Here is a 24,901-nt window from a genome sequence, read left to right as displayed (position 1 = left end):
TGCAGAGCCACATGTGTTTGCAGAGCCAACACACGTTGGAGAATCAAGACAAACTGGCAGTTTAACCTGACTGGGGCAAAAGACGCAGTAAATGGTCAAATTTTTCATTTTTGTATATTATAGGATTTTTATTGGCAAAGTCAACACACAAATACAATAAATCTTGTGCGTCTGCATCACAGCCCTTTGGAAGCCCTGGCCAGCCGGGACCATGCGAGCTGGTGGAAAGTGGATTAAGACACCCTTCAAGTTAATTAAAAACAAAACAGATCTAAATTAATAAATAAATAGACCACAGATGGCCTGGTCAGTGCTTTGGCAACATCATGTTTTTGCAGTTTTGCGAAAACCCCCCCCTCAACCCCCCAAAAAAACAAAAACCCAACAAAAAAAAAAATATAACAGAAAAAAACATGCCCACATGGGCTCCGACCAATATGGCTGTTGAGCTGCTTTGTTATTTGGTTTAATACTTCCAGTCTTTCAGGTCTTGGAGGAAATGAGAAACGAGGATATTGTTGCGGTCAGACGGCTGTTCTAAGGACAAACTTTATGCAGATATCTAACGAAGGACCACTAAACCTTATTAAAATGCCCTGGAACTGTGAAGCAGTGGCAGAAACTAATGCCACTTCCCCTCTATGGGGAAAGCCATTATAGCGGACAATGGAAGACGTATTGAAGAAATTTCCTGTGCGGACTCGCTTAATCCACGATAAGTCTGTGCTGGCACTGACCGGCACCTCAGTCAGTTGCTGCTGGCTTGCCGAGAAAAATGTGTTTGGTGCTCAGTATACTCAGGAATCAGTACAGCAATGCTTTTTTTTTTTTATTTATTTTTTTATTTTTTATTATTATTATTATTATGTAACAACATAGAAAAAAATGCCTGATATGAAAACACCTCTGTACTAGACTGGCCTTCAGAGACTGGACAAGCTTTTAGTTCGACTGTTTTTAACCTCTTTTTTTGTTCAGAATGTGCCTTCAATTCCAGCAGCAGCTGGGCCTTTTCAGTTCTGTGGATTTTTTGATGTGGCTTTCTGCTGTCATACATGTTCTCCATTTTATCTTAGTTTACACACTCTTTTTTAAAATGTAGTAATACTCACGTTTTTATGCACTCAAGCACTTTAAGATTATTTGTTTGATGTAGAGCGCAGCATGAATAAAAATATAAATAAATTCAGGTGAGATGGAAGTCGAGTCGACAGGAATTCTGTGACCGTGTGCGGAGTTGGGATGAACTGAAAACAACAACACTCGTAAAGAAGGTAGTGTTGGAGAATTGTTTTGGTTTCACGGCAGTCGGTCGCAAGCTCTCAGCAGTTGCTCTTTTCGTGTCTGGAAATGGATTTGCCTCAAGCCAAACATGCATACCAAAGAAAAGCTCTTGATTTTCTATTTCTTCTTTGTAATTCCAGTAAAAAAAAAATAATATATATACATATATATATATATATATATATATATATATATATATATATATATACATATATATATATATATATATATATATATATATATATATATATATATATATACATACATATATATACATATATATATATATATATATATACATATATATACATATATATACATATATATATACATATATATACATATATATACATATATATATACATATATATACATATATATACATATATATATACATATATATATATATATATATATATATATATATACATATATATATATATATATATATATATATATATATATATATATATATATATATATATATATATACATATATATATATATGTATATATATAATAATAACAAATGCAATTGTAAAAGTGGGGCTGAGAATCACAGATTCCTCTGAGAGTATTTTTCAAAAAATATATTATGGTTTCAGAATTCATTGTCCTGCTGGACAAAATAATAAGTTGCTTATAATTTGCCCATTTTTGCCCATTTTTGCCCATTTTTGTCAGTGTTCCAAAGACTGAGGGTAAGATTTCATTATAGTTCTGTTATCCATCAAGAGGGCGGATAGAAAAGATAACCTCTACTTTACTGGTCAGCAGTGTCACAATCCATCTTTTGCTCTCTTAGTTTCTGTGAACCCGCCAAGCTAAATGGAATGCTTCCCTTATCTGTTTCAAGTATCATGTCAGCGACTGACTGGGTGATGCAGAAAAATCAGTTTTTCCCCCTGACATTTTGTACAGCTCTCGCCTCATCAATATAACAATTTGTTATAATTATGAACCACTTTGAGGACATATTAATACATGCAAGCTGCTTGCAAAAATTCAGCAGCACTTATTTTACGGTGAAAACAATGTGAAGAGTGCTTGGCTCTTTCACTGTGCTGACAAAAATAGACACCGGTGCTGATTGTGGAGGTGTTTGTGCAACCCTGCCAGCACTGCATTATTTATTTATTTTTTTGTGATTATTTTTTCATGTTTATTAGACAGCAGGACTGTGTCTGTGAAAACTTTGATCACGTTGGCAGGTCCGAGAGCACAAAGAGTTTTTACTTTAAATCAAAGGCAAAGCAGACAGCGGACACGCAGGGGTGAACCTCAACCGGTCTTCACTTTCAGACACTGAAGCGACGCCTTCGTGGGCTCTATGATAACAGTGCTACACACACACACACACAGACACAGGCATGTTTCTGAGTGGTGGACATTTCCCAAGAAACACGGAAGTGCGATGTAAAAGGGAAAAACGCTTGGCTGTGAGATTGAAGGGTTGCCAGACGCACCCTCTCGCACCTCAAACACAAACACCAGGAATGTTGTCAAACCTCTTTTGGGTTTTTCTTTACCACTGGCGTTGGCCAGCTTCAGCGGTGTTTCACGTCTGGCCTCTAATTAGGACCGGACGTGTTGTAAAACTGGCAGCTAAGCAACCAAATGAAGGGACTGTCTCAAGGTTATGAGATATCCTTCCTTTATAGTATTCACTAGCAGTCAAAAGTTTGGACTCACCCTATGAATTGAATGTCTTTTCCTTCATTCTCTTGACTATAGACATTGCACTTTCTTATTGAAGGCCTCAAAACTACGTATGAACACTCATGGAATTATGTAGGAAACAATAAAAGTATAAAATAACTCAAACACCTTTTATATTTAAATTCTTCAAAATAGCCACCTTTCATAAAAAGCATATTTAGAGTTATTGAAAAAAAATCATGAGAAGGTGTGTCCAAATGTTTGCCTGGTCCCATATTCAGCAAAGACCTCCAAACCTACATCCAACGATGCAGCGTCCATTTGTTGAAACAGAGGTTGAAAAGGTTTACCACACTGTGCTGAATGTCAAGACAGCGGTTGATTAAAAAAATGTTGTTTCGATGTGGATGGGAAAGAATACTGGAAGAACATTCTGAAGGTATTATAAACCACCAAGGTTTAAAGATAAAGATGTTTTTTACCCCCTTTTGCCAAACATGAGAGCCCACTGACAAACAAACAATGCAAAACTTAAGAAAGAAATTAAAAACTTAACAGGGAAACACAAACACAAAATCTGGCACCAGCACTGTGGAACAACTGTTGAAACGCAGTGCATTACAGAGACATGGTATTTCTTGATCGACACACACTTCACTGTGGACAAAAACAACAACAATGACAACAACAACCGTGGGCGCCCTGACACACATGCAACGCAGCTTTGAGAAGGTGAAGCCCGGAGGCTGCAGTTACGGCCTGATCCACATCTGGCTACAACATCTGTGCGGCTCCAGAGTATTTGACCTGAGGCAGAGGCAGAAATAGGCCCGGATACAGTCTGACCTACATCCGTTTCAGCCATACACACGTAATCTATTCACGCTGGAGTCGTTCAGATCCTTCATTCACAGAAATAAATAAAGATGGGAAACGTGAATGGGATACTTCAAACATGTAATATCATTCTTTGTGAAAAAAAAAAGAAAAAAAAAAAGAACTATGTTTTTCTGAAGCTGAGCAGCATGTGGATTGGAATGGTGAGATGCGTTTTATGTCCTATGTTTGTATGACCGCAGGTCCATGGGCAACGACCGTTCCAAAACCGCAAGTGATGAGAAACATGGAATAATTGGCAACAGATTATTAAGGTTACTGGACGATCAAAACAACACAGAGAAGGAGGACGCAGACACGAGCTGCGTTTCCATGACATGTTTTTTTTTTTTATTGTCATATTTAGGTTTTGCGCAATTCTAGGGGTGATGGAAACGCAGCTACAGTCAGTGAATGCTCTATTGAAATGTGTAACTGAGTCAAGGAGCTGCTGGGACATGAGCCTGCAGACAAGTCTTCATATTAAATCGGGAATGAACCGGAAGGGTAAAAAGTGACACGAAGCTGAAACTGACAAAACCAGAGGTGATTTATCACAGGGGTATTGCATACGATTGATAGGAAACTAGAGTGTTCAAGGAGCAGATTTCTGAGGTGTAATGAAATCACTGCAGTCACTATCACTGATCTAAAAAAAAAAAAAAAAAAACATTATTGGCATCAGCGTTGGAATTCCCTTCAGCAGATGTCAGTTTCACTTGCGCAAAAATGCACGAGAGAGAAAAATAATCACCTCACGTTCACAACTGCATTAAATAGTGCAGAAGAGGACTGCAACGATGGAGTCGGATTAAACTCTGAATTCAAAGCATTCGACCAAAAGACAAGGACAAATGCGTAAATCAGGGAGTTTAAGACGCGTTGTTAGAGGGCTTCATTGTTCCATCTTAACTTTCTATCTTGTGCCCACATTCTGCTTGCTTCCTATTTGTGAGTGTTGCATATTTTTGTGCACGTGCACTCACATTACACTACACTCAAGTGGAGAAAGTGCAGAGCAAGCTGCAGCCAAAGAAGACACACTATTAAGAGGATAGGAGTGACAGTTCCCACGCCTTCCTCACAAAGATTGTCTCTAATGCCAAATCAATTTGGTCCTTCTCCTCTGTCCCGCAGACACTGGATTTAACGGTTCAGCTGCTAATGCGAATACCACACTTGAACTGAATACTTTAGATTTGTCCCACGTATCAAGTTGGTGAAAACTCCAGAAAATACTTTGGAATAAGTCAAACTTGGAGGACGACGTCAACTATCCAACTACGAACTTCAGTTATGTTGCATCTGTAGCTGCGTTTCCATTACGTTTTTTTTTCTGCAAAATAAAAGCGATCTTTCTAAAATTTCGATTTCGAAGTACAATTGCGATTTGCAGGTGTTTCCATTGAATGGTGTGAAGCGCATAAGCTGTAATTCTCGTCTAATCTCGTCCCGCAAGATTTACAAGAATTACGTTTGCTTTTGGGTTTTTTTTGCGTTTGTTTGCTGTCAACAATGGTTGTTATATTTTTCTCTTTGATTGCTTGTAAAAAAAACATTCCGTCTCCTCCTCCGTCCAATCATAACTTGCCCACTTTTTGCGACCTCTATATGGATACGTCTGAAAAACCACCTCACGAGAGCGTCAAAACCTTTTAGCCATATTTGAGAAGTTTTTTAAAGTTTAGCTGTGTCCATCACCAGTTTTTGCCATTCTAGGGGTAATGGAAACGCAGCTTGTGGCTAATGGCTAGTTACTTAGCACCATGTTTAGCAGAACTCTTGCCTGTTGGAAGTTAAGTATAACATTGTTGTCTACAGCATAAAAGCTCTCAGTGAAAAAAAAAAAAAAAAAAAAAAAAAAATGAAAGTTAAATCCAGTTCTGATGAATCAGCAGCTACAGTTGCATTAGCGCTAATCTCCTTAGCAGCAGCCATTGTTTATAACTCAAAGTGGCTTCTCTTTCTGGTCTTCTTCCCAGGTTTGGCACAGCAGTTCCAAGAGTCTGCTTCACTTCTCCTTGATACCTCCCACCTCTTTATCCAAGAAGAACAGTGGATCGTGTATGAAATCCACTAAAACTTTACAGCCGACTGGAGAGGCTCTCTGTCGCGGCTTAGCGAGGAAGACCAGACAGATTTCAGAGTCAGAATCTCACTGATGTGGCTGTTGTGCAAGGTTGTTTGGCAGTGGAAACACACATGTTTCTGGTGTTTCTCGCAAATGTCTGGTTGTTTTTGTTTCGTCGAGGCTTTTGCATGCAACCCTTCATCCACCCCATGAAACAAGAGGGTTCACATAGATACAGTATTTAACTCTGAGCGCAAACATGTCAAACATAATCACAGCCTTTTGGTCAGATGGCCCTGTCTGAAGAAAGTGGCTCAAGTGTAGTATGATGCGTTTGTCAAGTGCTTGGGTCAAATGTTTTAGACACAAGGGTTTGGGGGATTAAAAAAAAAAAGCAACACAGGTCAACCATCATTGTTATGAATTGCCAGTGTTTTCTTCTTAGATAAGACCTCTCTTCAATTAGCATCCCAAGATATCATCCCATCAGATAACACATGCAGAGCTCCAGTGGTATGTTTTTGGTCCTCTGTAATCTCTCTGGAAATAAAGGTGACTTATAACACATGGAGTCTCTGTAGGTTGTTATTTTTTGAAGGCTGTATGATTCAATGAACATAAAAAACAAGAATGTGATGATAAACTGATAAGTTCCACTAAAACCCATTGATTACAAGCAGTAGAAATGCCATCTGCATCGCCAACAATGTGATATCTATTATTATTATATCATTGTTTTTATTGATTTCAATGTTGTTTACAGCTATGCAGTGCTTGCTGTTGTCCTGGAAGCTTGCACTGTGCGACTCCCACACTGTCTTAGTATCCCTGTACAACAACAGCCTCTTAAATTAATTTTGAATGACAAACATAAGTTAAAAATAAAGTTGAACATGTTCTCTTGCAAAGCCGTTTTGGGTAAAGCTGTTTTATTTTCTAAGGAGTGGGACGATTACTATACGATCATATTCCAAGCATGATCCATGCTGCTTTGGAACAGGTCAACCAATCTGACCACACAGCTGTCCTCATCACTCACATACAACCCTGGAGGGGTTTCAGTGTCTTCTGATGGCGCACATTAAAACCAAAAAGTTATGTAATAAGAGAAAAAAAGAGAGTCTGGCTCACCATCATTGTTCAATCCTTTAAAGTTGTACACAGGAAATACCAATCTCCGCCCCCGCACAAGAAAAAATATGGCAGCTGTGGGAACAGCTTTAAGATACTTTGTCTCAACACATAAACGTTGTTGTACAACTTTGATGATGTGACCAGTGTAGTGTCACAATGACTATGTGGTTGCAAGATGGAAACCGCGGACCAGCATGAAACATTAATGTCCTACAAGTTTCTGATTGAGGTGCATCCTTGGCTAGGCTTCAGTTTTAAACTGAAGTCTGGTGGAGAAACTCCCATGATTGTGTTGCAATAGTTGTGTCATGGATGGTATTTTTTAACAGAGTGCGTATGAACGGTTCGCACTTAATAAAACAGACCTTGTTCCGGACCTATTCGGTTTCACGAGAAGTCTTCTCGGAATGGTTCCACATAAACAAGGTTTGATTTGCTGAATGACTTTTCTTTCTATCGGACCAAATGTTGGCGTGAAAAAAAAGAACAACCAACAACCTCTTGTTAGTGGCGCTGCAAAACCTTTAAGCGCCAACAGACACCACGAAGTCAGCCAGTATTGACAAAGGGATACTTTAAGCCACAGGAGTCGTTCTAGGATATCTGAGGCAGACATACAGGAGTCGTTTTTATTCATTTGTAATGGGGGTCTAAAACTATGGAGGACCAAAAGTGCCAAAATTAAATAAATAAATACATCACAAAATAATTATTTAAATGTGTAATTAATTCGTTAAAATACCAATTCATTTTATGGAAATATATATATCTATATATATTTATATATTTATATTTATATTTATTTTATCTGTCAAACTCGCCCATCAAAGTCGGTGGGCGGATCCTAACACCTGATTGGTTACCCAGCACATCAAGTCAAGGCAAATCGATTCCGTATAATTGGTCGGAGAGTGCAGAAATAACTCCGACAATTTCATTAAATTCCTCTGCTTTACACGCTACATGTTCGGGGTCAGCAGGTCCTGATTCCACATATTGTCTGCAAGTTCTAAAATATCTCTCACCAACTCCCTCCAACGTTCATGGAGATCCTCCACCAACAAAGCCGCCATGTTTACAAAGACTTCAGACCAAAGCGGTGGATTAGACTACATTTGAGTTAGCCCCGCCCACCGATTTTGATGGGTGGGTTTGACAGATACAATAAATTCATGAGGCACTGCAACAAAGGACCATGGAATAATTAATTAAACTGTGAAATAATTATATATATATATATATTTCCATAAAATGGATTGATATTTTAATGAATTAATGACACATTTAATAACACATTTTTGTATTGAATTCAAATTTTAATTAATTAAAGACACATATAAATAATTATTTAATTACGTATTTATTTATTTAATTTTGGCACTTTCAGTCCTCCATATAAAACCATATGCTGTTATCTTGCGTGCGTCCCACTGTTTTGGCTCTTTGAGGCGGAAATCGCACGTTGCCACTTTGATGAAGCTGCGGCATTTGTCAAAGACAGCGTTTTTCATAAGTTTGGGCCAAATGTGTCGACACTCAGTTAAATACTCTCTCAGAGGTTTGTACTCTGCGGTGGACAGAATAGAATCTGTTTGAACTAACCGGTTTCACGCAATCATCATTTTTGCACCAATAACATGACAATTTGTCAAACTTCTTGAAGGATAGTTTTTGAAAATTGTGATTAATCGTGATTAATCAGACCAATTGACTGTAACGAACTGATTAAAAAAATAAGATAAAAAAAAAATAAGAGTATTTTTTACTCAGACATTTTTGCTAGCGGGTCGGGTGCGGTTGTATTGATTTGTTCTACAAGTGTCGGGTTCCAGTTAGGTCTTGTAAAACGCGTTATGTCAATCTCAGCCCTCGGAAGTATTGCACTTGAAGTGTGTGTGTGTGTGTGTGTGTGTGTGTGTGTGTGTGTGTGTGTGTGCACAGCCAAAGTAGGCCAGCGAGTCCAGCTGAATCGTCTTGCACAGCTGTGAAGCCAGAAGAGGCCCTTTGTACAAGGACGCAGCCCTGCAGCGTGGAGGAGCAGAAAGTGGTCAGTGTGTAGGAAAGGTTTAAATAAAAAATGCATGTCGGATGTTTAAAGCCCAGCACACTGGTCTCCGCTGCCGCTTTTCCAAGACCAAACTTCCTCTCCTTGTTGGCCTCCTGATTCTCTCATTTTGGATTCATCATTGGCCGGGGGCCATTCCTCTATACCCGCCGAGGCACTGCGTAGTGCCTTCCTGCCTTACTGAGTCTGCCCACGGCGTCGATTCGTCTCAGCCAGAGCACGTGTTGGCACTACGTACACGTAGGAGAACTGACGAGGGATCGATCCTTCATCTTTAGTCTGCCGTCAGCTGCAGCTGACACTTGCATTCCTCTGAGATGACCAGCATTCCCCAGTCACTTTTTCTTTTTTTTTTTTTTTTTTAGATATAAGCTTGCGGTTTTAGAGAAAAACAGGATTGAGAACCTGTGTATTGCCGTTAAATAAAATGTTTGCAGCTGCGATGGGAAACACTGTTGATCGATATAATCAAAAACGGTGACATTTTAGGAAAAACGGTTAGCCCTTATCAATGAAATGTTGAGAAAATAAAAAACTAACACCAGTTGCACATTCGCATTCAGCGATCTGATGTAAATTAACAAGGCTTTGTGCAGTGTACCGCATTCAAAACAGACTTCTGTTTCTGAGTTTCTGGGAATCTGTTTTGAATTTTGCCGACATTCTTGGTAATAAACAATAAAAGGTTTCATGGAAATGTTTTGTGATGCATTCTGCCAACTTTCAACCACACTGTCTTTAGGTTTGAGTGCAAACCTAATGCAAACAGGCAACAGTAATACGTTGCCCCATGGAAAGGTTCTGAATCCACCACAGGGTTAAACAAGCTGACTAAATACTGGTTCTAATTATTGTCGGCTGAAACTAAACAGTGTCGACAGCATAACTAAGACAGATGTGATCTACTGAAGCTAGCGTGTCGTTAACCACTTCATCGTTACTCTTTCCTTCGCACTGTTGTCATCCCCTAAATCGTCGCTCTGCCTCGACTCCAGATCGAATCCCCAGCTGATCATTTCACTTTTAGCTCGTCTCGAGGTGGTGCTTGTACCCACAGTTTAATTTCCTGCTGTGATTCCGACTGGCGGAGCTTGGCTTCGCTCCCTGTGGTGCAGCTGTAATCGAGGCAGACTCGGGTCATTAAGGGTTACGCCGAGTGCGTCTGCTGCTCACATAACAGTCGCCATAGCTCCGACCAAATTGCTCGCAGCCACTTTGACTGAAGCGGACCGGACAGTGATTACACAGTGACATATTCCTGCATGTCTTAGGCCATCGCATCCTGCACAGCTTATGAGACAAACAAGTCCTTGCTCAGGGTAATCCTGCCCACATGAGACATTTTGACTAAAAATCTATGATCTAAATGTACGAAACAACGCTAAACAAATACGGTAGCCCACCAGCTACCATGGTGGTAAACATTACATTACATCCTAAGTGTGCGTAAGGAGTTTGCTTCTGGCAGATGCTAATTTTGTTTCTTTATTTTTCTCCTCAAAATGTCTCAATTAAAATGTGCTATTCAATAAAAAAAAAAATTTTTGCTGGCTCACAAGGTGTGTGGGTGTGGCCATAACCCATTTGAACTGTTCAAATACAGGTGTCTTTCCTTGGAATATTGACTGAAAGCGAATTGAATACTTGGCTACAATGTGAGTTTTTTTTTTTCAAGCAAAGACACAAAAACAAGCAAGTATCATTTATCACGTTCACATTTATTAGACGACAGTGCTTTATGACGCAATCCAAGTTGCTGACTTGTGTCATTATCATGTCATAAAATAACAAGAAGAACAGCTCTGACACATCGGAAGATGCCATATTCACCTCACATAGACCAACCTGGTGAAACTGACAACAAGTTGCCATTACATTAAGGAGTGTTGCTCCTCCCCGAATGTTCGCTTCCTGCAAATGTAACTTTCTTACTATCCTCCGATATTTACATTTTTTAAATGAGGTCGAGTGGGAAATGCTTGCGGCGTATTCAACTGTGCAGAAAGGAGTGCAAAATAGAAAAGCCTCTACTGAACGAAGAATGCCCCCCTGTTCGCTCAACACACAGCGAATGAACGAACAAATGAAAGCAGCCGTTATTCACATGCTACAAAGTTCCATGCTATGATTCTCCCTCCCAACAAAGGTTATGGTTTGCTAACATTTTCAATGGGTACTTGTTCAGACTGTCGCCCATATTCAACTTAACGCACTTTTTTTTGAAATCTCGTGGTCATCAGATTTTAGAAACATTTTGAACCTTATATGCAGATCATGACGTTGTTGGCAAATATCAGTCATCAGCCATGACAGCGATATTTTCATCAGTTATCGGCGAAGGATTCCACATCGGTACAGCCCTAGTTGAATGAATGCGTTATAATGCCTTATGATTGGAGTGATAATCAATGATGCAAGAGACCTTATAAGAAAGTGCTCACAGCCCACATTCATCACAGTCCATTCACTTTGAACACCTGTACCAGCAGTAGCGAACCGTTTGCTCATGTCTGCTGTGGCATGTTTATTCTGCTCATTACCCACCTGTGTCAAAGAGGACACTCAAAAGCAACAAAGGCGAACAAACAAACAACTCACAAACCGGCAAGCTGCAGCGCGGATCGGCGACGCAACCGTAGCCGCTAACGCAACCCCATTATCGCTGGAGACGGAGAGAGAAGGCGTCAGACGAAGGGCCCTTAGAGACTGTTTACTCCTCACAGTCACGGCTCAGAGAAACAAGCAGCGATGGGCGAACACACACACACACACACACACACACACACACACACACACACACACACACACACACACACACACACACACACACACACACACACACACAGAAAAGTCTTTCCCGCAGTCTTTCCTGACACGACTGGAGACGAACCCTGAGAAGAGGGACGCTGACCTGATTGGAAAGCTCCAACGTGCCATGTGAGAGCACCCGGCAGAGGCCCTGCTGCTTTCTCGCCATGCCTTTTGTGCGACGCTCCTGTTCATCCACCCACTTGGCATTAGTCAGCAGGTTCGGAAAGACAGACTCATTTCGAGCCCGATCAGACAGGATGTGCGCTCGGCAATGAGAGGCTGCCCATTAGACACGCTCAATGTTACATCTAACGTTATGTGATACACTTGCTATATGCGTCAAACATCCCGATTGGTGCCCAGCCATCATGGGACACTGATCAATACATTTGTCAAATAATATTCCCACATTCCAAGATAGCCACATGACTACACAACAAAGTAAAACACAACACAACCTATAAAAACAGGGACAAAAATGCTTTGTCAGATAGGATGCAAAACACGACACCTTACAGGCCTTTTTCTATAAATTCAGCCAAAGCAAAAACATAATTTTCAAACAACCAGCACAGAATCTCGCTGTCATAATAAATAGAAATAAACAGTCCAGAATAAATCAGGACTTTAACCGAATTGATTTAAAAAGAGTATTCCTTAAATCACAATATAAAGGGCAACAAAAACCAAAATGAAATTCGTCTTCCACCCCCTGGAGATCACAAAATTCATACAAACGTAGAAGAGCGGGAGGAGCCTGATAACCACACTGATAAACTGCTTCCTGCTATGTAAAGAGCAAAATATCTACGGAAATCTCCCACCGGCTCTTTTGGAAAAAAAAATCAAATTCGCACAGCAAGGTAAAAAAAAATCCTTCATGTACTATCGTGTTTATGATTGACATCAAACTCGTGGGTCAAGATAAACCACGGCCGACTTCCCGCTCGACGTATTTCGACAGAAACCAAAATCAAATTTGCAGTGGGAGGAATTTCACAACCCCACCCTCCGCCCTCCCAGTCATATTTGTCAGTCACGGCTTGTTAGAGCCGCCTCAGCAGTGGAGCGGCACTCGCAGAGGAGAAGCTCAGACAGACATTGTAACAAAATGGCGCAATAAAGACCGAGTGGAAGAGAGGAAGAGAGGGTCAGCTATTTTGGTTCATATTGTAATTCCAGGGAGGGGGGGAAGGGGAGGAGGGGAGGAGGGGAGAGTGGGGGGTGAGTCAGCAAAAACAGGAGCTGGCCGAGCGAGGAGGAGGAGAGAGGCTATCAGCGGGAGTGACAGATGGTCGGCGTGAAGGGGAGAGAGAGCGAAGGACGAAACAAATTTGGGCAAACTGCTGCTGCGCGGCGTTAACGCTCTTCAAAGTTCAGAGGGTCCTTGTCGACGGAGCGGAGGGGCGAGGGGGCGGGGGGGCGGGGGATGGGGGTGGGGCGAGGAGAGCCCATGGGCTGGTTGTTCGGCGGGACAGCGCTGCGATGAGCGTTACATAACAGGTCTGCAACCACAACCAACAAGGTGGAAGCACTTGCAGGACGAGGACAAATGCAGGCTTGAAAAAAAAAAAAGAAAAGTGCCAAAAATGTTTTATTTTTGTTGGAAAATTTGCAATAGGAAGTCAAAAAGGAGAAAGAAGGAGAAGGTTATAATGTGTTTCCTTGACCCTAGGAATTGTGCAAAACCAAAATATGGCAATAAAAACCTGGCAATAGAAAACGTTGGAAAAACCTCTCAAATATGGCTAAAAGGTTTTGACGCTCTCATGAGGTGGTTTTTCACACGTATCCATATGGAGGTATATCGCAGAAGTGTCATGGAAACACTTTTTTTGCACATCAGCGGACGTGACGTACGGGGTCACGTGACCAGGTTCACTGACAAGTGAAAATGGCGCGTTATGATTGGACGAAGAAGGAGACAGAATATTTTTTTCACGAGCAATCAAAGAGAAAAATATAACAACCATTCTTGACAGCAAACAAACATAAACTAACAAACGCAAACGTAATCTTGCGGGACCCATTCAATGGAAAACACCTGCAAATCGCAATTGCACTCTGCCGAAATTTTAGAAATATCGCTTTGATTTTGTGAAAAACTGTCACGGACACACAGCTAATGTGATTGTTTGAACATCACCTCGTATTTATGTAAACATGCACTGATTAATACATTCAAGCACAAGTCCTTCATTGTCATTCATGGTAAAACCGTGAAACTTAGTCGTCGTCTCTCGCAGAGAGAAAATAAAGAGTAAATAAAGATACGCAATGTTAGAATAATAAAATGAAATAGTTAATAGTAAATGGTGAACATTACTCAGGCAAATTTCCTCATATCCTCCCAGTATGTGTACAGTACTGTATTTACTTTACGTCCGACACTAACAACACCAGTTTATGGATAATAATTTCTCAGGGCCTATTGAGGAAGCTCGACTAGACTGAAATCAAGCACATTTCCAAGATCAAATGAGCCAACTAATCCTTGTGAACCAATCTACGGTCTCCAGTTACCGGGTTGAAAAGTCCAATTCAACAGCGTTCCTTCACTCCAAATCCGGCTGCACCAGAAAATAACTATTAACTAATAACTATTTTTTGCGTTTTTTTTGATGATGAGTCTGAAATGATGTTTTAATCTGGAAAAATTACTAGAGTTGTATATTATTGTTGTACCTTCCACTTGTTTTTAAGCGAGTGTCGTGTTTTGTGTGCACATACGGCAACTCACAACGAGTGAGTTTAAGAGGCGCTACTAGACCAGGGGTGGGCAAACTGTTCGACTGGTGTGGCCACAGCAGGTTGTAAAATGTGCCAGAGGGGCCGGAGCAGCAGCAGATGGATGGAGTGTCTTGGTGAGCCACCTCATAGGAGGTAAAAATATATCATGGGATATGCAGAAAACATGTTGCTTTAATGACAATTGAAAATGAACCAAAGCAAAGTTTCGACCAAATCAGTGTCTTTGAAGTCCCACGGTGTTTGGCTCTTTATTGAAATGACTCTCAAAACACTGAAAAAAATAGATGAAATTCAGCTATTTTATGACTTACTTACTATTAATATAATTTCTCCATGTTCTGCGAGACGAATTTAAAAGCTTAACGGGCCGCAAATGGCCCCCAGGCCGTAGTTTGCGCATGCCTGTACGGGGGCTCAAAACACAGCGGTAGTTGTGCAGTGTTGAACGCAGCCTTGCAGAGGCTCATCGCGGATGACAACAACGACACGGTGACACACTGGATACAACTTGACCTCAAGATCCAGTGTGTCACTGTGTGCGTGCAACTCCAGTCGAGATGGAAAGACTCATCTACTATGACTCAAGCAAATCACGTGTATTAACCCAGAGCCTCCAGAGGGAGGCAGGCTGCGGGGCAACATGCAAAATTAATCCACAGACAAATTATGGATCTTTTAATTGTAAGTTAAAAAAAAACAAAAAAACAGAAGAGGACTTAATTAATTAAACTTTTGCAAATCTACACGACCGTTGAGTTTTGGGTCGCTGACTCATTTCTGAATTGAACTCCATTATAAAGCAGCTTCATGAAATAATCTACTGGAATGCTGTGATAATATGACTTGTGAATGAAAATCAGCCAGGATGTGCTGAACACATTATGTGGCTTCGACAGTTGTTGCCCCGAAAGTCTGTTTGAATGTGATTTTAGAGAATGAATATCAAGTTTGCAATATTGCAGCCGTCATTGCAGAAGTTGAAATGCTTTAAAATCGGTAAAAAACTGTGAACATTTCGAAAACCAAGCTCTGTATTATAATCACACTCTGCTAAACTTACTAATTAGACATTGGAAGTGGTTTTCATTCGACACTAAAATGTTCCCGTACTTATTCAGCACATCTTGACTGATTTTCTTGCACTTATAATGGTTGCACAGCTTTCAAGGTCATTATTTCATAAAACTGGTTAGAATTGAGATCAAAGCAGAAACTCGTCAGTGACCCCAAACTTTCGAACGGCAGCGTCTCTCCATGCGTTTGACGAGGGAAGTTTCACAGTTAGAGAGTGTCCATCATTTCGTTTTTTTATAATTTTTTTTTCTCCAACTTTCTTTCTTTTCCTGTTAACTCTAAGCTAGAAATCGCCAGCAACATCTCCACAGCAAGTCGCAAAGTTCGACTCTCCGGGTTCCGGCTTTTAAGTGGCGATCCGACATCAACCCTCAAAAAGCAGACACGGATCCAAACACAGCAGCAACCTGAAGTCCAGGTGCTTCACCTGACGGTGTGACCAGCAGCAGTCCAGGTGTCATCATTCCCATCAGACAGTCACATCCCTTCCAGGCCCCCGACTCGTCCCATCACTGGGTGTCAACCAAGGAGCAAAACAGCCGGGGGGCAGAAAAGTAAAAATGAAGGCTTTTACAGCTCCTCTCCTTCAATCGCCATGAATAATTCAAGCTGCTTTGCCAGCCTGAGAGCATTTTTTTTAACTTTCCCTGAAGCATGAAAAACGCAGCAGAGCTCCACTCCAACTGCCAGGGGGTTCATAAGCGTCTCATACCAAACATAAATTCGGGCACGATTATGACAGGATCATACCAGGCCACACAAGTGTAGGTGCTATGGACACACCATGAATTGAATGTCTTTTCTTTCAGTCTCATGACTATTGACGTTACAGTTTCTCACTGAAGGCATCAAAACTACGCATGAACACACATGGAATTATGGAGGAAACAATAAAAGTGCAAAATAACTTAACAAATTTTATATTTAAATTCTTCAAAATAGTCAACTTTCATAGAAAGCATATTTAGAGTTATTGGACATGTTTTTATCGTAATTACATATATCTTGCTCATGTATTTGATGTCATCAGTATCTATCTGCAGTGAAAAAAAATGCATGAGAAGGTGTGTCCAAACTTTTGACTGGTAGTGTATGTACATGTACATAAATGGAGCTTTTGTTCTTCGTGAATAATGACAAATTTGTAAGATGTATAAAATGTGAATCAAAACATGATTTAATTTTAACAAACTATACTTTAATCTCCAGTTAGAATAATAATTAAAAAAAAAAAAAAAAGGCATCACTGCACACAGCTTAAGTGACACTGTGCTGGTGGAACACACAGGGTTTCCATGAGAACCCCCTCAGTCCACCTGAATCACGTCACACTGCACATCCCTATGTAAGTTATATTATGTACATTAGACCCCCACTGCCCCCTCCTGTCAGCTTTTGTCGCAGCGCCAGAACTTGCCGCAAACGCCTGCTGTTGAAAAGGCGAAACTGCACCAGAGGCCTCAGCAGGAACGAGAGGACACAGACGCCGTCTGTCAGGGCACTCAATAATAAATTCAACTGACAACTTCTGCATCAGCACTGCTGGTTATCTGCCTTTTCTGAATGCACGACTGGATCACTGAATATTAGCTCATGACATACAGCAGTTGATCGATCGGATCACCCCTACTAGGAGACCGCATCATTCAGCCCCCTCACTGTGTTGAAAGAGTTCAACAAAAGGGTATTTTGCAACCGCTGTGGCAGATTGTGACACAGATTCCGCTGCCCTGCACCCTGGACGCTGGCCAAAAGCAATATTGAATGAATCAGTAACAATTAGCTTGAGTAGAGTAAGTTAAAGAGGAGCCGGCGTCACAGCAAGGACGTTCGTGTGCCGCCTCAGTACATAGTTTTCCCTCCGCTTGAGTCACAGCGACTGTGGATTACCTCTAAACATTAAAAAAAAATATATGATTAAAGTATTCATTAAAAGTTAAAGGTTGTGATTTGAAAAGTGTTGCAACAGCAGCAGAGGTGGCAAAAGCGTTCACTTTCTATACTTGAGTAAAAGTATGGATACTTGTGTAAAAAAATACTCAAGTAAAAACGTAAAACTACAGATTCAAGTCCTTTACTCAAGTTAAATTAAGAAAGAACAATTTTCTTCATATTTGTTTGCCATTAATAAACCAAGATAAGGAAAAAAAAGTTGTGACACAGCAATGTGGACTGAAGTGAACAGAGTGACCGCAAAGCTGAAGAACTCTAAAATAATCTGCCTCTGAAATATCATCCACTTTTATATCGAAATACGACAACAGCATAGTTCAAATATCTCCACTTCAAGCCACAACAACAAATTGCTTTAAACAGAATTTGTATCTTTTAAGCACAAAGGTAGCAAGCCTGTTTTCCAATGTAAAAATTAGAAAGTACAGATATACGTGTACAAATGTAGGGTGTAAAAGTAAAACGCTGTCAGAAAAAGAAATGCTCAAGTCAAGTACAAATACCTGAAACGTATGTACAGTAACAAAGTACTTCCCACCTCTGACCAACAGAGAAGTTTGCTACTGTTGTTTCTCTTCGAGAAATTAGCTGTGTATTTAAAGAAAATCTTGTTCTTAAAAGAAAAAATGAAGAGAGAAGTTGAGCCACATGGTGGTGCAGAGGTTAGCACTCAGTGAAAGGTTGTGGGTTCGATCCCCGCGGGGCCTTTCTGGGTTCTACTCCGGCTTCTTCCTACAGTACTAAAACCATGCACGTAAGGCCAACCAGAGACTCTGAGTCGCGCTCGGGTGCGTCTGAATGCCTTTCTATGCGTCCTTGCAATAAACTGACAATAAACTGACTGCAGGGGAAACAGCAAAATGCGCACGCCTTACTACCGGGCTTCTGCTGAATGCAGGAGATCCCAAGCAACCACCCGGCCAACAGTTCAAGCATTGAGCGGAACAAAAAAAAAATGACCAGAACTCACCTGTAGCAGCAATCAGAGGTCGGCCATCACGATCCAGTCACATAGAAGAAGAAGAAGAAGAAAGGAGATCAAATCAGTCAAGACCACTATTGCTTTGCTGTACACAGTAGGCAGCTGTGCTGCTGAATGTTCTGCGCTGGTCCTGTTGGAGCGGGTCTGGCGCTCACATTTCATCTCTAACATGCTGCGCATCTGGGTAAAGGCTAACCACACAGGGGAATGGATGACATATCCCTGGTGAAATGTTGCTGGGGGTAGTAAAGGAACACTGCGCGAGCAGTAAAGAAAAATAAAGAAATAAAGAAAAGCTGCGCAGGGTCAAGCTAAGCACTTTGTCTAAACCCCCTGAGGTGGATCATAAATGTCATCGGTGTGTTTTTAGTAGTTCCACACTGCGCCGTGATTTATTCCGATGGGGTTTTCTTTCTGCACGAAAAAAATACTGAAAGAAAGAAAAAAGCAAACAAACATTCAAAGGCAAACTAGGCTAAACACTGACAAATATCCAGATTAGGATCTTGTTGGTTGAACAGCTGCTGGCACGAACAAGGCCCATAGATCTTTATTTGCAGACAGAATCCTAAAAACACTCATTACAATGTGACATTGTTTGAGTTGCTTTTCTCCAAGGTCATGATGAAACAAATTATGGGAGGAAATGTAAATATTCGCATATTTGGCCGTGACCTCCTGACTGGATCACGTGTACTTGTACTTGCACTTGGGTGCAGACAGAGCAGTTCAGCAGTCAGGATTGGTTAACCTGCCAACATGCTTGAAGGCCAAACCTTGTAGGGTTTCTGTGTGGCTTTGTAGAAAGCGGATGTGGAATGTTTCTGCAAGTTTCCCGCACTGTGTTTTAAAGACCACATACAATTCTACAGTGTCTCTAGAAGGGTGAAGAGTTTGGCAAACAGCAACCGACGGCCATTTCACAGCTGTAATATTTCTGCTTAATCTGAGTTTCCTCTTTACCAGCAGCTGTTAAAGGTTAAATGTGTAATACTTTTAAGAACAAACAGTGACATTAAGTGGTTACATTTTAGATTGCATTGCTCTTTCACCTAAGTCTGCTTAGGAACCCTGTACCTTCCCTCTCTCGAGCTTGCCAGTGAACTACGTTGGCCTGCGAGGGTTTATTTGAAGACGAGAGCGTTCACCCTAAATTCGAAACGCGCTGTCGGGCAGTTGGATTGTCCACAGCAGGCTTCCTTAGAAATATGGCGGTGCAAGATGGCAGCTAATTGGGAACCCTTGATCTATGTATATTCTTATATACACATAAGAACCATTCTAAGTGTAGGAAAACCAAATTACTTTTATTGTACCATGACTATACACTTTAATCTATTTATTTATGGGCCGTATGTTAAGCTTTTACCAATGTAAAAATCATAAATTAAGCCAAATTTCACACACTGGACCTTGAAGTCACTCAAATGCCACAGTACAAGCAACAGGTTTATTATATGGAATATATAGGCAGTGGATTTAAGTTTGGATTGTCATTGTTTTCTAGTAGTTTCTCATCATGATGTCCTAAAAATTGATGACTTTGACCTGATTTTTATTTTTTTTTATCATTGGCACTGTCAAGTCCAAGAGATAATGCAATGTGTGGGGATTAAGCGGAGTAAAGTGTGACATTAAAAACCAACAGTGGTCCCGCGACTGAGCAAGAAGAGGATTAAGCCACAAAAGGAAGATTAGCAGTAGCGCAAAGCTACTTAATGTGTAATGAAATAAGCTCATCAATGTCCAGTCATCACGTCACAGTGGGAACATTTCACTCCCATAAAGCACTTCTGCCACAGTTTACGCCGCCCCTCCGCGCGTCTAATTTAAATTTCTGCCCAGAGTGCCCAAGACATTTTTCAGATTTGGAAGGTAGGACTCGGTAAGGAGTTGACCTTTGGAACAAAAGGCTTTGGTTAACACGTAGAGTGACCGAACTACACGTTCTATGAGGAAGAGAGTCACTCACCGACTTTGCAACAAAAACAAAAGGTCAAGACAAACACAGGGCCGGCTTTCCTCCTCAATTCACCCACATCCTGCTCGCTTTCCCCCATTAGAAAAAACACTTGTGACTGACGCGCTGTGTGTGTGTGTGTGAGCATGTTTGTGTTGGTCTCTTGTTTGTGTGGCACAGCTCTCGCTCAATTGGCTGAACTTTAAATTTGTAATCTGCACAGCGCTGCAACCCCTGTGATCAACAACTCTGTTTTTCCAAACTGCAGGGGGTCCGTCTTAGGGAAAAGTCAAAGAACTTTATTTCTTTTTTATTTTCCCCTCCTTCTCGGCCAGAACACACACACACACACACACACACACACACACACACACACACACACACACACACACACACACACACACACACACACACACACACACACACACACACACACACACACACGATTGCTCCAGGTTGCTTTTTTCCCTCAAAGTGGTGATTAAAGTCAGTGAGCCTCGAGGGCAGCGAACATATCAAGTTCAGCCACAAGTTATTAATCTCTGTGTTGATTTCAGGCTCTATTGTTTTTTTTTCTTTCCATTATAGGAGCCAGATGTAAAAAAAACAAAAAAAACATGCTAAATCAGTTGAAGAAAACAGAATCACATGGTTTTAGCACTTCTGTATCGGAGCACTGGACTATTTTAAGACACAGTAGCTGCGTTTCTACGAAAAACCTAAATATGGCAATAAAAAACTGGTGATGGAAACGGCTAAACTTGGAAAATCCTCTCAAATATGGCTAAGAGGTTTTGACGCTCTCATGAGATGTTTTTTTTTTTTACACCTATCCATACAGAGGTCTATCGCAAAAGTGTCACGGAAACACTTTTTTGGCATTTATTACGTATGGGGTCACATGAACAGTTCACATCAAGTGATAATGGGGCCTTATAATTGGACGGAAGAGGAAACTAAATATTTTTAAAAGTAATCAAAGAGAAAAATATAACAACCATTCTGGACAGCAAACAAACGTAAACAAACAAAAGTAAACGTGATTCACGAGATTTGACGAGAATTACGACTCACAGTATGCGCTTCACACCTTTCAGAAAACCCCCAAAAAACAGCATTGTACTTTGTGGAAATGTTTTAGAAAAATCGCTTTAATTTTGCGAAAAACGTAGCTACTGTTGCATTCAAAGACCCAACAGACACGGCCAGGCTAACAAACAGCACAGCTACCAGAACAGCATTATTAATGAGCTATACGCAAGACCTGATTACAGGGAGCGAGGTGAACGCTTCATCACCGGAGGGTTCAGGTATTCGGCCTGTTTAGCATTTGTGTCACACAACCGTGACCTGGAAATCTTTATGGGTACACTTCATTTGAAATAATAATGACGACTCATGTGCTGTTTGACGGGTTCCGAAGGTTACGGGGTGAATAAGGTTCGGAAAAGTGCAACTCCCAGTGGTGTTGCAATTCAAATGTTGCCCTGAATAGAATGTGAATATCTTTTTTGTTCCTTCTGGTCTATAAATATTTCATTTCATTCCTTTTTAATCAATATAATCTCCATTCTTTTCTACTGTATTGTTGCTGCAATTATGCAGATGTCCCCAATGTTGGATTAATAAAAGCTTCTTCCTCTTCTTCTTATCAAAACATCATGTAAAGCAATTTGTAAAACTGCTAACGCGACAAATCTCAAGTGAAGTGTCGCGTCCAGTCGCGGTTCCATCTGTTGCTGTTGCGCACACAGACTCGCACCACCACCACCGGCGCCACCACACAAGCAGAGATTTCCAACCCAAACTCATTTTTCATCCCCCCCCTCGACTCGCCCGCCACCCTCAAGGAATAAAGCGGCGCGCTCTCCACCCCTGTTGAGACCAAACGCTGCCTTTTTTTCCGGGATGATGGGATTAGCATGCTTCCCTCCTTGTCTGACGGCTCCAAAAATGCATTCCTCCCTCTGACAAACGCAGAGCGCTCGCACCAAGCACGGTCCTCATCACGAGCGTTAGACTCAGAGAACTACCGGACCTCCTTTCCCTCCATTGTGCGCGTAGAGCACAAGTGCGTTACGCAAGTTATGTCATTAGAAAGCTTTCAAAGAGGAGCCAGACAGGCTCACAAACAGGGGTACTTCTGATAAAATGCAACAAAGCACCGCATGAAATTGTTTAATCGCGTGCAATTATTGTGGCTGGCGAGCCTGCAAGGAGTTGGCGGTCCGCAACAAAAGTTAGTTTCAAATGGAAATTACAATGCTGTCAAAACAGTTTCAAAAATTACTAGGTCGGGCACCAAAATGCAAAACCGGGATATTGAGTAAGTTATAAGATGTCAGGTGTGTTAAAAGAAAAAGGAAAAACTGAAAGAAAACAACGAGAAAACGAGCCAAGATCAAAGCCGACACACTGACATTGAAATTCAAACCCAACAGATTGTTCGTTCAGGCTCTGGTTTTTCAGTTTCAAAAGCAGAGCGGGGCCTTAGTTGACATATGTGATCAATATGCTTAAGGTAAAAAAAAAAAAAGAAAAGAAAAAGAAATCAGCTTTGGTCTCAATCCAGCATTAAGACCAGTTGGAGGGGCCGCAGTGGTGGCGCCAAAGCCTCTTGTTTACTTCTAAGCCCTATTTCCCTTCAAATCAGGGTGAATCATCTGATTACATCAGAGGATCCAATTAGCCTAATGTGTCTTTGCCGAAAATCCCACTGAAAATGTTAAAAATACAACTCTTTTGTTTAGTTTTTTTTGTAATATTATTCACCATGCTAGCGCGGTCATGTTTCACCCTGTGACAGACAAACAACGGTGGGAATTCAAATCAAGGCAGGATATGTGTGCTCGCAGTCCGTGTGTCATTGGTTTCTTCATTTTTTTCAAGTAAATCCAAATCCAAAAAAACCCCTGACATAATGACTCATTTTTTCCATATCTGTTTTAAGAACCAAAATGGTAAACACGGATAATTTAAATTTGCGTTCAATTAGAAAATGGACATAACGAACAGGCCAACTGTCCAATTTGGTTACTTCGATTGTCCAATTTGGATACTTGACCAAGAAGTATTTTTACCACATGGGATTTTTTTTTTCTTGCGAATGGTAAAATTGGCAGCAGGCATCACAAAAATGCAAACATGTTTGTGTTTTTCAGAGAAGGTAAAAGAAAAGAAAAAAGTTAAAAAAAAAAAATAAAAAAATCACACACGGGTCACACACAACTTGGCTCAAATCGAAGTATCCAAATAGGACAATCGCCCGTTAACCATTTTGCCAATTGAGCGCAAAATCGCAGCTAATGAAAACGATTTGCTATCCGTTTTTTCCTTTTGGTAGAATCGGATATTGAGAAAATGAGTCATTATTTTGTTTTTGGTTTTATTTTGAAAAACAGATGACAGAATGATACGCGTACTTGCTCGCACAAAGCTGCTGCCACAACAAACAGGCCCGCGGCAGCCTTTCAGCCACACCGGCTTCCGCAAAAGTATCGCAAGAGTCTGCAAAAATAACAACTCGGTCAGGATTTAGCGTTGCACAAGACCCCCCCCCCCTTTCGCCCTTCGGATCATTTTAACGTGAGCAGACAGCCACAAGAGCGTAGTAGGAGTCCTTGACGCACAGGAAGGCAGAACGAGCACAAAGGAAGAAAAAAAAAGAGAGAAGAGAAAGCAGAGTAAAAAGGAGTAAAGTGCAACGCGCGTGTCGCCACGGGAACAATTGGTGACATGATAACAGTTAAAAGCGGCGAGCCGGCCCGGCACGGAGAAGTTCCACAGCTTTCTTTTCTGCAAGTGGAACTGCTCGACTTCCTTCTGTCCGAGTGTCTGGCTCTGTGATAAGCCGAGAGGAGAAGGGAAGTGTGACTCGGAAACTGTGGGCAGCTTTTATTATACGTGCATGTTGGCTAACAACTTGGCTTTTTTTTTTTTTTGCAAACACAAAACCCGACGCGTACAAACAGCATGTCGACGGCTGTCTGTTCGGGAAGGGGTCGCCTGCCGGCACTCAGTTGGCAAATCAGGAGGTCCAGCAGCAACAAAGAGGAGGTTGTTGCAGTGGGCCACAAGGAAAAACAGGGGGGCGGGGCATGCAAAAAAACAAAAACATATTCAAATACGCAGACACAAGCGGTTGTCGGTACCGAATGTTTAACTCATACCAAAATTGCACCACAAACCCGAAGAAAAAGGGGAAACGGGCAAACTGAAAGCGACGCAGCCGTCTTTAATTCAACCACAGACTTTGCTAAAACTCTGGAGAGAGTTACATCCA

The 24,901-nt window shown here is 41.1% G+C and overlaps 1 protein-coding gene across 5 annotated transcripts in view; it reads right to left on the bottom strand.

The window, feature by feature from the left end:
* Positions 1-24,901, bottom strand: part of thrb (thyroid hormone receptor beta) — a 93,744-nt gene that overhangs the window by 55,076 nt on the left and 13,767 nt on the right. The window contains exon 1 of one of the 5 annotated variants that reach the window (XM_076051545.1): positions 18,648-19,612. The exons of the other annotated variants lie outside the window; for them this stretch is intronic. The gene's annotated coding sequence lies outside the window, so the exon portion shown is untranslated. Of the gene's footprint in view, positions 1-18,647; positions 19,613-24,901 lie in introns of those variants that run through there. 5 annotated transcript variants of the gene reach the window in all.

This window comes from Nelusetta ayraudi, unplaced genomic scaffold (genome assembly GCF_046127955.1).
Source record: "Nelusetta ayraudi isolate G7.1 ecotype Tasmania unplaced genomic scaffold, CSIRO-AGI_Nayr_v1 ptg000135l, whole genome shotgun sequence".
Taxonomy (NCBI): Eukaryota; Metazoa; Chordata; class Actinopteri; order Tetraodontiformes; family Monacanthidae; genus Nelusetta; species Nelusetta ayraudi.
This window is presented reverse-complemented; position numbering and strand designations above follow the sequence as displayed.